The sequence below is a fragment of the Argiope bruennichi genome, chromosome 2, assembly GCF_947563725.1.
Source record: "Argiope bruennichi chromosome 2, qqArgBrue1.1, whole genome shotgun sequence".
Taxonomy (NCBI): domain Eukaryota; kingdom Metazoa; phylum Arthropoda; class Arachnida; order Araneae; family Araneidae; genus Argiope; species Argiope bruennichi.
The window spans coordinates 58,711,544-58,727,381 of record NC_079152.1 but is presented as its reverse complement, the minus strand read 5'-3'; positions in this window follow the sequence as shown (position 1 = coordinate 58,727,381).

The following is a 15,838-nucleotide window of genomic DNA, read 5'->3' as shown; positions in this document are numbered from 1 at the left end:
CACTGGGCAGAAGATCTATACAAAAAATTTAAAATTCGTAAATAAGAACATTTATTGATTTAAACTACATAAAATATAAATTATTTCATTTAGATCCTTTTTATTAGATATATATGCCAATTAATAAAGATTAGAAATTAACCGGCCTTGATTATAGTGGATATATTAAAGTATATATTATAGTATATATTAAACTATGCATGCCTTAAATAAAAATGAATTAATAATATAGCTATTTTAAATCGTCACAGAAAACTTTTTTTCGATTTTTTTTTAGAAAATATCACATTTTATATTTATTCCATTTTATAGAAACAAGCACAGAGCATCGTACTTTTCCTAGGTTTAGTTTGCCATAAGAGTTAGTTTGATCTTTCAGTTTGAGCTTTTGTCAGCGTGATGGCAACGTGCTGATAAAAGTTAATTTTTCCCACGTGCTCATGCATGTTAAATTTTATTTGGATTTTGTGCAAAATAAATTATAATAAAATATAATTAGAACACTTTTAAAAAGTTATTAAAAACAGAAAATTATAAATAAAGTTAAAACGTTGATATAACTGAAAAGATTATTTTTTAAACTTTAAAATGATAAAAAAATCAGTTTGGTGCTGTAATATTTTCGGAATTTATCGCGGAAAAAACTCTAAATTGTCGCTGAAGTTTTAATTAAAACTCTAATTTAAAATTTAAAAAATCGCTCCGAAGTGCAAATTCCAGCCCTCCAAAGTATGCATGTGCCAACTTTGGTATCTCAAGGTCAAGCGGTTTGGTCTATAGAGCCCGAACAGACACATTCATCTTTATTATAAGTAATGATAAAGATAAAATTACACTCGCGATACCATCTTGAATCGAATGGTGTATCAATTCGTAAGTCGCGAAATATCTTCATTCCAAGAATAACCTCTCGTCTCAGCAACTGATCTTACTGTTGTTTTGGAAAGAAGACATATTGGAATTTTAAAATGCATAAAAGTCTGAAAACATTAAATTCATAATTCAAAAAATATAAAGATTATGTCCAGATGATACATGTATCCAGTTAAAGTATAGAACGTTTTTTTATCCGTACTTTAAAAAAGTACAAATAGTTACTTTATCTTACTTCGGATTATCTCAATTCCAGTTTCTATCCACCATGTTTTGGGTTATAATTAAATCAATCCACCGATGTTACTGATAGAATGAATCAATTGTCAGAATCCTTATCTTCAATTAAAGATTTACATAGAAATAATTAATAAAAAGATTTAAAAACTGTATCTGGTCAATTTAGATTTGAAATCCATTGCATATCATATAAGAGAAAGATGTTAGACAACATACAATAAATGACAAGCGTAACTGTGAGTATATCCTGACTGGCGTCATGAGAAATAATTCTATTAGGAAAAAAAACACCTCACACAAACTTTCAAAAGGCACTAAAGACTGTTAACAAGATGTTATATACATTCATATATATATCAATCACTGCGAGAAGATGTCTTTTTTCTTTAATTAATCTTTTTTTTTTTTCATTCCACTGTTGTAAATACTACAGACATTTATTATGTTATTTGCTTGGGATTGTTATCACTAATTCATTCATTATTTGTTGAATGATATCAATGGGAAGTACATTAACAATACTTATTTTTCTTTTTATAACAATGAATATCGTTATAAACAATATTGACCTCCAATTCTCTGTCCAAATCGTCAATGGAATACAAGGGCTATGATAAAAACATTTTATAAGAAACAAAAGGATTCTCACAAGTTAGATTGACTTTTTAGTTTCGCATGGAATCTTAAGAGAATGAAAATAGTATACGCTAAATGCTGTTTAAGACGAAGTTCATGCAATTCACATCTCTGAAACGTTTTCTGCTTTTTTTATTTTAACGTCGAATATTAATATTCAGTGTATTTTATAGATAAGTGCCTGGCCAAAATTGTTTAGGAGAAAGGTAAATGAAAACTACGGTGCAATTTTCAATAATTCAATTAATACATTGGTCAGTAATAAAAAAAATTTCAATATAAAACAAACGACTTATTTTAAATTTATTAATTGTAACATTCAAATTTTGAATATCATATTTTTACAAGTATCATATTTTTACATTGCAAAAATATCATATTTTTACAAGTATCATATTTTTACATTGCAAAAATATCATATTTTTACATTGCAAAAATATCATATTTTTACAAGTATCATATTTTTACATTGCAAAAATATCATATTTTTAAAATCATATGCAATGAATTTTATAGTAATATGGTATTTCTTTACGAGGATTATAATAAATGTAGGAACATTTATATATCGAATATACGAATAATAAATGAATTCCCTTTATTAAAGATTGCTCGTACTTGTTAACTAATTGGTTCTCAGGGAATATCGAGTGCGTTTGATTTCAATTAAATATTTTTTATGTAGCTTTATCTTAAAAGCTCCCACAACAAATAATATTATACATCAATTTGTGATAAATACTTAAACCTGTTATTTTATAGTTTTGCATCTATTTTTTTTTATTGTTAATATGAATGTCATTCGTAGAATCAAATCAATTGTCTGCATATCTAACTGCACGTTGTCATAGAAGGACCTAGTACACAGAAGAATTTTCCTCGAGACAGCATGTGAGAGAAACTCGTCGTACTCTATTACTTTGATTGTAGGAGACGAAGACAACAACTTACAATCTGACAAACCTAAATCGAAAGGTTTACTACAGTAATTTTAATTGCTTTTTAAGTAAATACTCGTTGCTTTCTTTTGCGTATTTTCGTTATTCTTCCTTTTCCAATCTGAAATGGTTTGTACTTCTTGCTATTATATTTAAAATTAAGTCATCTAGCAATAGATTTTAGAATAGTTAGCTATTTTCAGAATAATAGCTAGAGATTTAAATTTAAAAAAATATTTTAAAGAAAATATACAGAGGTAAAGTAACCAGCAGTTAAATTTTCTTTATGACAGCTTATAGCATTCATAAGATTTTGCTCCACAAAGGAATTGCTATAGTATTCAAATTCTATATTCACAAACAAATTAAATTTCCTTTATTACGGTAATGCGGTAAAAGTGCTAAAAATGGTGTACAAAAGACATAGATATTTCTAATTTAAAAACCAACGAAATGATCTGCTCGAAAGTTTTTCGCATATTCTCCAACCGTATCCTTCACCATTCTTATAAAATTGAAGACCTTGGATAAAGCCACGAATGCCTTGCATGACAATGGTTACAATATTAAAAAAATATTAGATCTTTGATGTGAATTCAGGATTTTACTGAATTTATCATGCGAATATGTATTTTGGATGCTTTTTCCCCCGACTGATTGAAATCAAAATTTTACATGAAATTACTGTAATACCGAATTTTATTTAGCATTTACATACATTACAAAAGCATAGACTTGTAGGTGGGCAACTTATTAACAAATGTTTCAAAATTTGATAAAAAAAACTATATTTTTGATGATAAATCTGTGCACCAAATTTTATCTATTCTACCTTTCGTGTTTTGTGGTTATCGAATTCAGTTGCACTCAAACATCAGGACAGACTTCCTTCCTCAAAATTTGATAGAAATCCAAAGTACCAAATATCATCTGTCTACCTCCAAGTGTTTTTGATTTATTGTGTTCATAGATAAGCAGTCAAATAGACATAATGCAGAAAATATGTTTCCTATATACGAAGTATAGAGAAAATAAAAATTGAGTTTGTAATTCTCGCTTAACGGTGAATTATTTTTCAGACATTCAGTGAAGAGTGATTTTTCAGAGATTCTCGCCACTTGAACATCTTGAAGCACACAACTCAGGTGTCGTCTACGCATAGCGAAGCAAGTATATGTTACTTGATGAAACCGCTTACAACACTTCCCAGCGATTAAATTGAGAGTTATTGCACCGATCTCGGAATGCATACAAGTAGGGATTGCAATACCGGACCAAAATTTCAATACCGGTATTCGGTATTTTTTAGATCTTAGTACCAGGATACCGGTTTTAATACCGGTATTAGAAAAAGAAAGAAAAGGAGGTGTTTCTTTGTTTTATTTTCCAGTTTTGTAAGAGAGTGTAAATATCACAAAAAATAATATGTAACTTATAAATTATAACAGTATATAAAGAATTACAAAAAAGTAAAAGAACAACTTATTTATTTAAATCACAAAAAAGTGTAAATATCACTATTCAGTCGGTGGTACTATTACAAATTTTTGAAATGTGATCTTAAAAAACAAAATGCATCAATTGTACTGTCATTAAGCCTGAAAAGTAATTTTGTGTAAAAATTACCAGCTGTCGAAAACGCTCTTTCGGCATCTACGCTAGTTGGTGATACTGTTAGCAATACGCGATATACTTTTTCCAAGTATTTACCTCTAAATCCCTCATCTTCAAATAAATCAATTTCTCGTCGGATGGTTTTGGATATAGCTGATTTCTGTATTGTATTTTGGTTCGTTGAATTTTTTTTTTATTTGTCGCTTATTCTAATTTTTGTTCAAGAGACAGTTCATTTTCACTATCGACATTAGTGTCATCATAGTCTTCGATAACTGAACCGAATTCTTCTGAATGTGAATGGTTTGTGGGTAAAACATTTTAAGAAAATTTATTATAAACTTGATCAGATTTGAATTGGTTAGTCTCTCTTCTTTTTTTTCATTTGTAAAATCATTATAATTGTTTTATTAGAGACATTTTCTATTTCGGTTATGTTTTTCTTATGTACGATTTTTCAATGTAATATATAATTCTTCAGATAGCGATGTGTGCTGTTTTTTTAGTGATTACATCATGAAAGTGATTGCATCATTATTGTTGCATTAGCTGTTAATAAATTAAAATCTCTCCGACATAATGCCTCAACAGTTAGTTTTATTGGAAGTAGAGCTGATACAGTTATGGATATTAAGTGGAATTCACTATCTAAAAAATTAATTTGCATGTTTAAGTCAATTATTGCTTTTTGGATTGGATTTCTCAGTTTCAAAAGTCATTCCATCATTAGGAGTAAACTGTTCCATCGAGTTCTAGAATCTAATATTAACATATATTCGGTTTCATTTTCAGTTAGTATATATTTTTGTAAGGGGACGTTTAAATACATTAACAATTTTTCGAACTTTATAAATTATAGGAAGCAATTCTTGATGGGTTAATATTTCATCCTCATTAGCAATATCTTCTTCCACAATTACATTGTCATTATCTTCATTGTCAATATCTCTATCACTCTTACTCCCTTCAATGTCGGAATCCGAAGTTTCTATATCCACAGTATTTGGATTCTTCTGTTATTTATTTTTTTGGTATAATATATCTATTCCTCCTAATTGAATTCCATGAGCATAGCACAATTGCTGACTTGCACCAATCAACTTTCCAACTTTTTTCATAACTGTTGCTCCATTAGTCGTTATGGATACAATATCTTCTTTCAGGGATAATCCATGTTTCGTTAATTTAGATATAAGCAATTAATTAAGCCATTAATTAGCTAATTAATTTCAACCGTTAGGGAGACATAAAAACAAAAACGTATACTATTTTGCTATGTTGGCTATTCCTGAACATACAGTGGAGACAATTTAAAAAATTTCTAGTAAATACCGAAAAACCGGTATTTAAACTTGTGAATACCGATATTACAAAATTGTAAAATGGCTCAAAATACCGGTATTCAGTATACCGGTATTGCAATCCCTACATACAAGATATGTAGAAAGTGCCAGTTTTTTCGTACAAAAATATTGTTCGAACAATTGAAACTTAAGGATAGATGTATGCTTATTTATTCATGATTTCGAACACTACTGCATCACGCAACACATCAGAACTGAGCAACTGGTTGTCATTTGGCACCGGTCATAGATTTCTCGAAAAATATATTTTATAGTAGGTTGATAAAATGCTAACTTAAACATTAAGATACCAACTCAAAATTTCTGTGACTATCTTGAAGAGAGTTCTGATAACTTGGGAACGTTTGTCTCCAGCTCATTACACCCAGAAATGTTATGAGCTGGTGATATAAGCTCCTTAGCAAATTTTAGTTGAGAGCAAACTATTGTACTTTTATGCTAATTTTTAATTTTAAACTTTATGAAAGGTCAAAAAATACCATAACCCAGAAGCCCAGGAGAGAACTGTTGTGCCCCGGGCCCACTTAAATTAACTATGCCTCTAAAGATATCTATTTTTTACCATATTGCCACGAAAATCCTGATTTTTCTGTAAGACGACTGTAATTGGTCCCCTTCAAGTAGTGCATATACCCTATATTATATCCAGATACTATTTGTATGATTATAGCTGTCGCTGTCCAAAAGTTAAAGTTTAAGAAAGGATTTTACTAAGCATCTGTATGCAATTTAATTATAATATTTGTATAGTGCTTTTAGACTATGGATGTTTAAGATTCAAATTTCAAAAAAATCAACAATAGAATCAAAATCGAAATGCAATAAATGAGGTGCAATAATCGAGTAAAAAAATTATTAGACTCACAAATGAATTTCTTTATTTTACAACCTGAAGATTTCAGAAATACATAAATTAATACATAACTGTTAGATTTACAGTTGCTTTTAGTTTAATTCATTAAAATAAAACACATTTTCTCTAAAATTTATTATGTATTTAAGTCATGTATATTTTATTAAACACATTAATCAATAATAATAAATAGAAAGATAACATCTAAAAATAGAGATTCAAATTACTTACGTATAAGCAAAGGAAATAAATTATGTTATTAATAAATTTGATTATGAAACGAATCGCGATTCCCAGTCCCTCTCAGAAAAATTGCCAACTCATAACAGTTAGCAATTTTTGTATTTCTTATAACACTTGAACGTCCCAAAAGTAGAAAGAACTTGCAGCGCAAAAGTAAATCGTTTTCATCATACTTCTCAAACAACAGTCGAGACTTTCTCAGAATGTTACGCATATCGAAACTTGACACGTGGCGCAAGTTTTCGAAAACGCTACGGAAGTCATAACACCAAGCACGCAAATATTTTTGGAAGTCGCGAAAATACACATTTCAAAATTCATTTGATTTGTTTTCGAGATTTGATTGAACTGTTTTGGTCACGAATCGCTTTAATTAACCTGCCGAAACTAATAAGCCGTAACCTGTCGAAGTTATTTACAGATATAGTTTTATTATGTTATATGTATATATAACACACTCTATTTTTTCTTATGAAGGAAGTTTTACCAAAAAAAATTCTATGTTCAATGATTTTTCCCGCTAAGCAAATAAATTTTGAATAAAGGATTCCTAATTTCTATGAGGCTAATAACATGCCATAATGTATCCATGCGATTTTCTGTTTGAATCAATACAACATTTTATTAATAAATTAATTATTAATAATTTAATAATTAATAATTTAATTATTAATAAAATACCAGTATTCAGTGACAATTTATGTATTTTTGAAATGAAAGCAAAGAATTCTATAATAGCCTATATATATGTAATAAATTAAATTTTTCCACGTTTTTAAAATTCATTTTCTTTTCGACATTTAAATTGAAAGTGAAATTGATTTCTAGATCCGCGAGATTTTGCTTTCACCCCACTTTTCAAAATGAAATTACTGAATTTTAAAGTCTGGCGACTATTTGGAAAAAATAAATATTATGATGTTCTCCACATCATTACAAATTTCAACAATTTTCAGCAGTTTCATTTTCTAAATTTCGAATGCATAGCAGCTTAAGCAGCGAAGCTAATATGGGTCTTTTTGACTCTGAAATCTATCACACTTTGATGATTAAAATATTTTGTTGAGGGAATCACGAATATTATACATTTCATTTCATCAAAATTATCATCAAGCATTATGTATCTAATTTAAATAAAACGATGAATTAAAAACTTAAATGAAAATAAGCACAATTCACTTTCCAGAGAATCAGCTCACCAAAGGCAGCTAATGAAGGAATAAAAAAAATGAAGTGTCAGCACCGCAAAAGTCAACGTACAATTAGATGTTAGATTACCAGGCAGTTACGTGTTAACCCTTTAAAGGGCCATTTTTTTCTAGTCATATTATGTTTAAATATTTTAGGCTTGAAATTAGAATAAGAAAATTGATTCATTTAGCTTATTAGATAAATTTAATTTGATTAATTAATTAATTTGGTTAATTAATAATTAAATAACAAATCAAGACACATCATTTTGTGTAACATAAAAAACTGAAGCATCTAAGTTTCTGTCTTTCTAAAAACCTTTGTCAGAACTGATTCCAACCTACATAATTTCGTACAAAGATTGATAAATTTGGTGGGAAGCATACTTCCCAAGGCCCTAGAAAGGGTTAAGTGGTACTATGATGTCATGAGATTCGATTTCATTAAAAATATGCATGTACACAATAAACAGAATACAGAAAATAATGCAACTACAGGAGTAAGAAAATAATATAGTCAAAATAAAGCAGCTTTAATGCCTATCATAGTGTCATGTTGAAAACCAGTTAGAGTGGTCTCTCTAAAATTTTCTCACATACTCTTTAATAAACTTGACATGCCAGAAGACGCTTTACTCTGTATTGACGTACAATAGTTACAAAATATTAACTTTATACATGAATTTAGCATTTTTACTGAATCTATTGTGTCATCCTTGGCAAGTTATTTGGCGAATCCGAAGAATGCCTTAATAATATCCGAAAATCGAATTTGTATTTTAGATTCATTTTTCCCAATCGATTGAAACAAAAATTTGACTCAAAACCGCACTAGTAGTCACAAAATCCCATACAAAATTTCATATAGATATTTAAGTCATTGAGTTTTTGAACTATCACGTTTATATGTTTCTGAAAGTATAGACGGATAAACAGTCAACCACTAGTTGGATTTAACTCAAAATATGGAGGTGTGTGGCGGATTTATGATGCGCAAGGATAGAACCTGGGACCTTGTGGTTCGCAGTCCAGTAACATGACAAGATACAAAAGAAATTGCTCGGGTAGCGTAGTTGTTAAATGGCTTATAAGCTATTCACCACAGACTCTCCCTCCAGTGAGTCGGAGGTGAGACGAACAATATGGCTGTTGAGTGGTGATGTATTAGCTGCTGATTTTAATGCGCCTGTACTCATTTGAGTTATGGCGAGCGTGTGTGGGTGAGTGGTTGCTGATGCTGTTGCGCCAAGTGAGTCTGGCGACTTTGGTTGCGGGTAGATGGCACCACAACAGCTGTACAAATGTTGAAGGTTCATCGTCCGAGGTCACCAATGTGGCGGATTTGTGATGCGCGAGGATAGAACCTGGCACCTTGTGGTTCGCAGTCCAGTAACATGACAATGATACAAAAGCAATTGCTCGGGTAGCGTAGTTGTTAACTGGCTTATAAGCTATTCACCACAGGTGTCTACACTATAAAGTTTCAATCGGTGTGGATAATTTTATCCATCAAGCTCTGTTCTTTTTGTAGTTAATCGTGTTAAATTATATTCGAACAGCCGGAAAAACAGACTTAATCTGAACAAATGTTTGCTAAATTTGCTAGACATCTGCTAGTTTGATGTAAAGAACGGATACATAATTTCAACCATCTATCTCAAATATTTCTTGAGTTATCTTTGTCACAGGAAGACAGACTGACATTTTAAAAAATGTGTTTTTCGAACTCGGGAGGTCTGAAACGTGGAGATTCGTCAATAACGCAAGTTTGAATTTTTTGCCGATTGTTTTATACTTTCTCTATACTACATATACGAGAAAGTAAAAAAAAAAAAAAAAAAAAAAGGAGATAATCGTGAACATGTTACGATTTTCTCATAAGAGTCACACAATTAATGAATGCAACCAATATTCACGACGAATTAGCTGATCGGGAAAAGTGGCTAAAAAATGTATGTTACGCAAAATCTTGATTACTAAAAATTTTTATGCCGGTTTTTGAGTAGTTTCGTACAGAATAAGACCCATGTCATTTATTTTTTAAAAAATAGAAATTTCAGAATATTTTAACTCGGATGCAAAATAAAGAAATTACGAGGCAATCAAATTTATAAATAATAAATTACGAGGCAATCAAATTTACAAATATATAAATTTAAATAGCATTATATTTATGAAATCTAGTAACGAAAACTAAATTCAGTCGAAGTCTTCCGAAAAAATATACGCTGCATTTGGAGACGTAAGTGAATGAGAGTACTACAGGATAAAAGTGGTTTAACTGACTCATGTTGGGGTATGATTGTCTAGAAATCAAGTCGAAAGCAGGAAATCTATCTACTATCGACAAAACATACTTAAGGAAGACATCGAGCCTCAAATGTACAAGTTAAATCTCGGAGGAAGCCAATCAGTCGCTTCTTTATAAAGCTGAAAAAATTTGGAAACTCAATTAGTAGGTGTTTCTGAGATTGACCAAGGGGAAAAAATAGACTACAGTGGTCTCCCATATGCTCTTGCCGTAACTCCATAAGAAAATTCATACCTCGACCACTTATATGCAGACGAGATATGGGTGTTATACAATAACCGCAAAAGAAACAACATTGGTCGCCTTCTAGTTCAGTGATATCTACCACCAAAAAAACAACAAAAAGTATTTCTGCTGAAAGCAACGGTATGTTTCGTGAACTAATTTTGATCTTGTGCAATTTAAACTCCTAGACAGTGGCGATACAAACGCTCTCGACGTTCACTTATCCCAGCTGCAGAATTGTATCTGCACTGAATTAGAAGCAACTGGTACCTGTTTGCAACATAGAAATGATCTTTTTTCAAGACAACACCATATCTCACATGGCGAAAACAATCAAAGAGGTGATCATCTATCTTGCATGGGTAGCTTCGCATCATGTCTTTATTTTCCGGGCGTTATTCTATCCGACTCGTCTGTTTTTGGCCAAGGATACCATTTTATAGCTTTTGGGGGGGGTTTCTGTAACCAAGATGATGTTATACAAGCAATAGTAAAAGTTTTAACCCTAGATATGAGAACTTATATATATGCAGAGTATGAACTTGCAATTCGTCTGGAAACAAGTAAGTTAAGCTGCTGTAGAAAATTATTTCGTTCGATAAAGTTCATTTGCATGAAATATGAGTCCTCGTTTCTCTCAATCTACAATGTCATGAATTTGACTTAAGTAACTAATATTTTATTTATCTCAACCGCCTTATCCCTTGTATCTAAAAGACTCGTATCTCTGCTCTGTCCTTTTTAGATACAATGGAAAATAATTTTGGTAATGTAGCAACGGGGTGCCATTGAGGAAATAATGTAACTGGTAACTATGAACCGAAACCTTTTCCCAATCTGAATTAAATTACTTAGTAAGAGATTTACATCTTCCTAAAAGTCTGGCACAAGTTTCAAGTTTAGACTGAAGAAGGGAAATTTGGTGTTTTCCGGTTCATCATTTTCTTAGTCTGTAAAAGAAGAGCAGGATAGTTCGTTTCGTTTTTCTTTCAAGCTGGACTTCTTTATTGTAGTTGCAATCCAAGCCTCATGAGAATCTTCAATAAGCAGTACAAACTTGATGAAGATCGTGTATGCTTAATAGGCACTGGGTATTTAGTTGATTTAAAAGGAGTGTAATGAAATTCTTGAATTGCTTCTTAATACAGTTTTCATATCTGGAAAATAAATTAACGATAAAAAGGTGATATCTATATTGCTTGCTTAATAGAGTGGTTATACGAAATCCGCCTATTTTTGTTGGGAATGATACATGTAATATGATAAAAAGAAATTTTATATAAAGAATGGTCAAAAGTAAGGCATTCACACCTGGAGTCAAAAATATTAAATGGAGAATTGTCATTGATCCAAAAGTGCTCTTATTTCCAAACCTTAATATAAAATTAGACCTTATAAAACAATTTATTATGTATTACCTAAAGAATTAGAAGATTTCATATATATTTGGGAACAGTTCCTTGATTTATCCAAATCAAGTCTTAAAAGAAGGAATGTTTGAGAACTTAATAATAAAAAAATTAAATAAGATTAAAAAAATTTAAGCTCAAATTGGAAATAAACGAGAGAAAAATTTGGAATATTTTCAAACCAATAGTATATAACTTTCTTGGAAATTAAAAAGATCTAAACTACAAATGTATTCTGGAACAGATAATTGCATATTTCAAGATATTAAAGGTGTAATATGAGTTTAAAAAATTCACTTTCTCCATTCGCATTTGGATTTTTTCAAAGAAAATGGGAAGAAAGATGCAGTAAACGAGGAGCAAAATGAAAGATTACAGCTAGACATGAAGAACATTTTGAGGAAGAGAAATATTAGTATGAGAACCGACTACTATTAAAGTTGAAAATAAACAATGCATGGCAAGTTCATAAAAAAAGGAACAAGAAATTTTGAAAAGAAAAGCGCTATTATATGGATTTGCAACCTTTTTAATAAACTTTATTATCATTAAATTCATGGTAAATTTAATATATGAAGGCAAATTATATGAGAAATAATAAAATAAAAGTGTTAAAATATTTTTATTTGTGTAGTTTTGCGAAAAAGTTCTGTTAGACAAAAAAAATTGTTTATTTTTTAAAATCAGTATTCAGTTTTATTCAATAATATAAAAATCAATCAAAATTAAAACAATACTCAAAAGTATTTTTGTACGCTTGTATAATTGTTGGTACCCACAATTTACTGACAGTCATAGAATATTAATAAAGTTAGAAGCAATCACAAAAAAAAGAGAGAGAGACTTAAAAAAATTTCGTTAATCATAAAAAAACGCAATTCAAACGTAGAGAATGAGCAGTGACGATTATTATTATTATAGATGCAGTTATAGAAAAGCACTTAATGGATATAATTCGGAAATTTTCTCTTTGAATTATTAGATAATGAGAAATAATTATTGCTCTTAAAATTAATTAACTTTAGGATTAAATTTGTTTTGAAGTATAAATATATGACTAATATTTAATAAAAATTATTACTTGTTTCATCTGAATTTAAAAGAGAAATCCTAGCTTCAGATATGTGACATTTATGATATAGAAACTGCTTTTAATGCCCCCCTTGTCGCCGCAATAGTGACTAAATTTCATTTAAATTAAATATTTAATACCTAATTTTATATTCGTGATAATATTTAATTTCAGATAAATCATTTAAAATTAACTTTAAATCCACAATCCGCCAAATAGATATTAAACATTATGTATTTCTGTATTAACGTTATGTATTATTAAACCTTATGTATTTCTGTGTATTATATACATGAATCATTGTAATGGAAACCAGCCCTGTAACATCATAATGCTATTAAAAATGTAAACGTCCAATTCATCCATTTTTGTTTCATTCATCCAAAAATCGCACCCAGGTTCACATTCCTAACGTCTGAAGTATTTTTGAGTAAAGTTTGGTATCTTTAGAACAGATTGTCTGCCCTGTAGAACGTCAACAGACTACATGCAGATACACATATATTCATCTTTATTATTAGATGAGACAGGGATAAAGGAACCATGTCATTAGAATTTGCTTTACTGAAATTTGTTGTTAAAATTAACGAGAAATTAGTGTTTAAGTTAAACAAGTTTGTTCTGTTTAATGCCTATTTAAAAAAAAAACCTTGAAACTATTTGGTTATTCTGATCTGGGAAATCCAATTGCAGAATATTAATTTAGACCAAAGAGACCATGTTTGAGAATATGACGTTATCAATTTAGCGAATAAAACAAGCTCGTTTGTAGTCACTTCCAAAAGTAAAAAACTATTAATATTATCAATATTTTATTTTATTCTTTTGATATTTATGGAATTTTCTCATTGTATCTTTATTAGGATTTTCACTAGGCATTTGATACTTTTCCAATTTTAGTTCTTTTTCACATTGAAAAAGTTGCTTTGAATTCGTGTGTTGACGCCGTGTTCTCTATTTCTTTTGCACATCTAGCTCTATTTGTCATGTTAAATCACCATACAATAAATCTTACGAACATTATAAATTCGAATATTCCGAATACATTTGATTTAAAAACAAAATTTGCATTACCTTATTCTTACTTTTATATTTTATTCCTGAATAAATAATAAAATTTTTATTAATTCTTTCTCAACTCAAGATTAACACAATTTTAAAAAATTACAATTAAAAAATTTATTTGAAGTCAGCAGTGTTAGAAGTACTAAGAGTGCTTCAACTTTCTTTTGATTTTAGAAACAGAAGTGAAATTAATGTGAAATCATTTCGTGTATAAAGTACTGAAGAATAGAAATAGGATTAAAATATTTCGCATTATATTCGCTCAAAAAGATGCATAGGGAAAGTTGCAATGATCAATCTGCGATACTAATAGTTATTCTGAAAAGTATATAAATTCTTTTTCACCTAGACAGAATAATGATGTCCTGTGTACATCGTTATTCATTCTTTAGTTATCCTTACTCTGTCTGAGAAAATGTTGATGATATTCATATAAGGAGCTGAGAGAATTTTGTCTGTTTTCTTAACAAGTATGGAAAATAATTCTATGGTTAGCTTAAAATTTATTCTATTATTTTTCTAATTCTATTTAAACTAATCATCTAATCCAATTCATTTTTTCCATTTCACCCAAATAAAAGGAAAAGCTCTATCTTACATTATTTCTCTAACGACATGTTTTTCTTATTGAACTTTTGCTTAAAACTGTGTTTTTTAATTACATACAAGAATAAAAATCAGCAAATTTGTTTCGAATAAATATTCAATCAAACATTTTTTTATGTACAGCAATTTTTCTCGTACTATTCAACGAAATGTTTTTGTAATGATTTGATAATTGCTGATGTATTTGTTGTTTTTTTTTCCACACGAAAATCAAAATGAATTAATAAATTGTACAAATTCAGTTCCGAGTTAATTTACAATTGCGTCATATCACGAGAATTTAAAATATTTTAGAATAAAATTTCTTAAATTAAGAAATTTGCACATTAACCAGCAGCAAACCAAGGTATCAAAAGAAATTCACTGAAATAATGGAATTTTGTTAAAGTAAAATTCTACAAAAACAAAGGTCAAAATTTTTAATTGAAAATTTATTTGGAATTTTATCTGAATTTAAAACTTATTTCCTAATGATTTTTCACTAGAATATGAAATTAAAACTAGGTTTCTTTTACTTATAATGATGACGTAAAAAATTTCGAGTTGATGTAAAATAAAGCAATATCTGTAAAAGAAATTCCAGTTTTCTCCTTCCCTTCATTTTAACGAGGCCATTCATAGTTTAACAACATTCCTGCTTCTTATTCAAGCAAATGTTTTTAATAGCATCTCTATAAATAATTGTATAGTATTCAAAATCTATTTTTTCACTGACAATTTGTCATTTTTGGCTTATGATTTCTTAATTAATTCTGTTATTTTTTGTAGATAATTTTGGTAGCCATTATACGAAAACAACCACTTTAAAATTCGAAGTATGTCTATTCTGTAGGATTCTTTTTGATTTTCAAATAATACAGAAAAATGTCTTGATTAAGTTCAAACCAAAATCTGCTATGACAGCTTTACAAAAATGGTTTTACAGTTCGAATATAAATCAAATAGCGCTATATTAATCCATAAACTTTAAAAAATATTTATTATTATTTTTAGTTGGATGAAAGTCATTGTTTGTCCTTGAGTTACTGACACTTTGGGTAGAGTTTGAATTATGGTCAGATAATGATGATTGGCATGACTTTCTCCAAGAAAATTTTGAGCATTTAATGTTCACATGATTATATTAATATTCTCTCAAACATACAAAACAGATTCTAAAAGCAAATTATATTCTTAAAGATTGGAAATCTAGAATATTC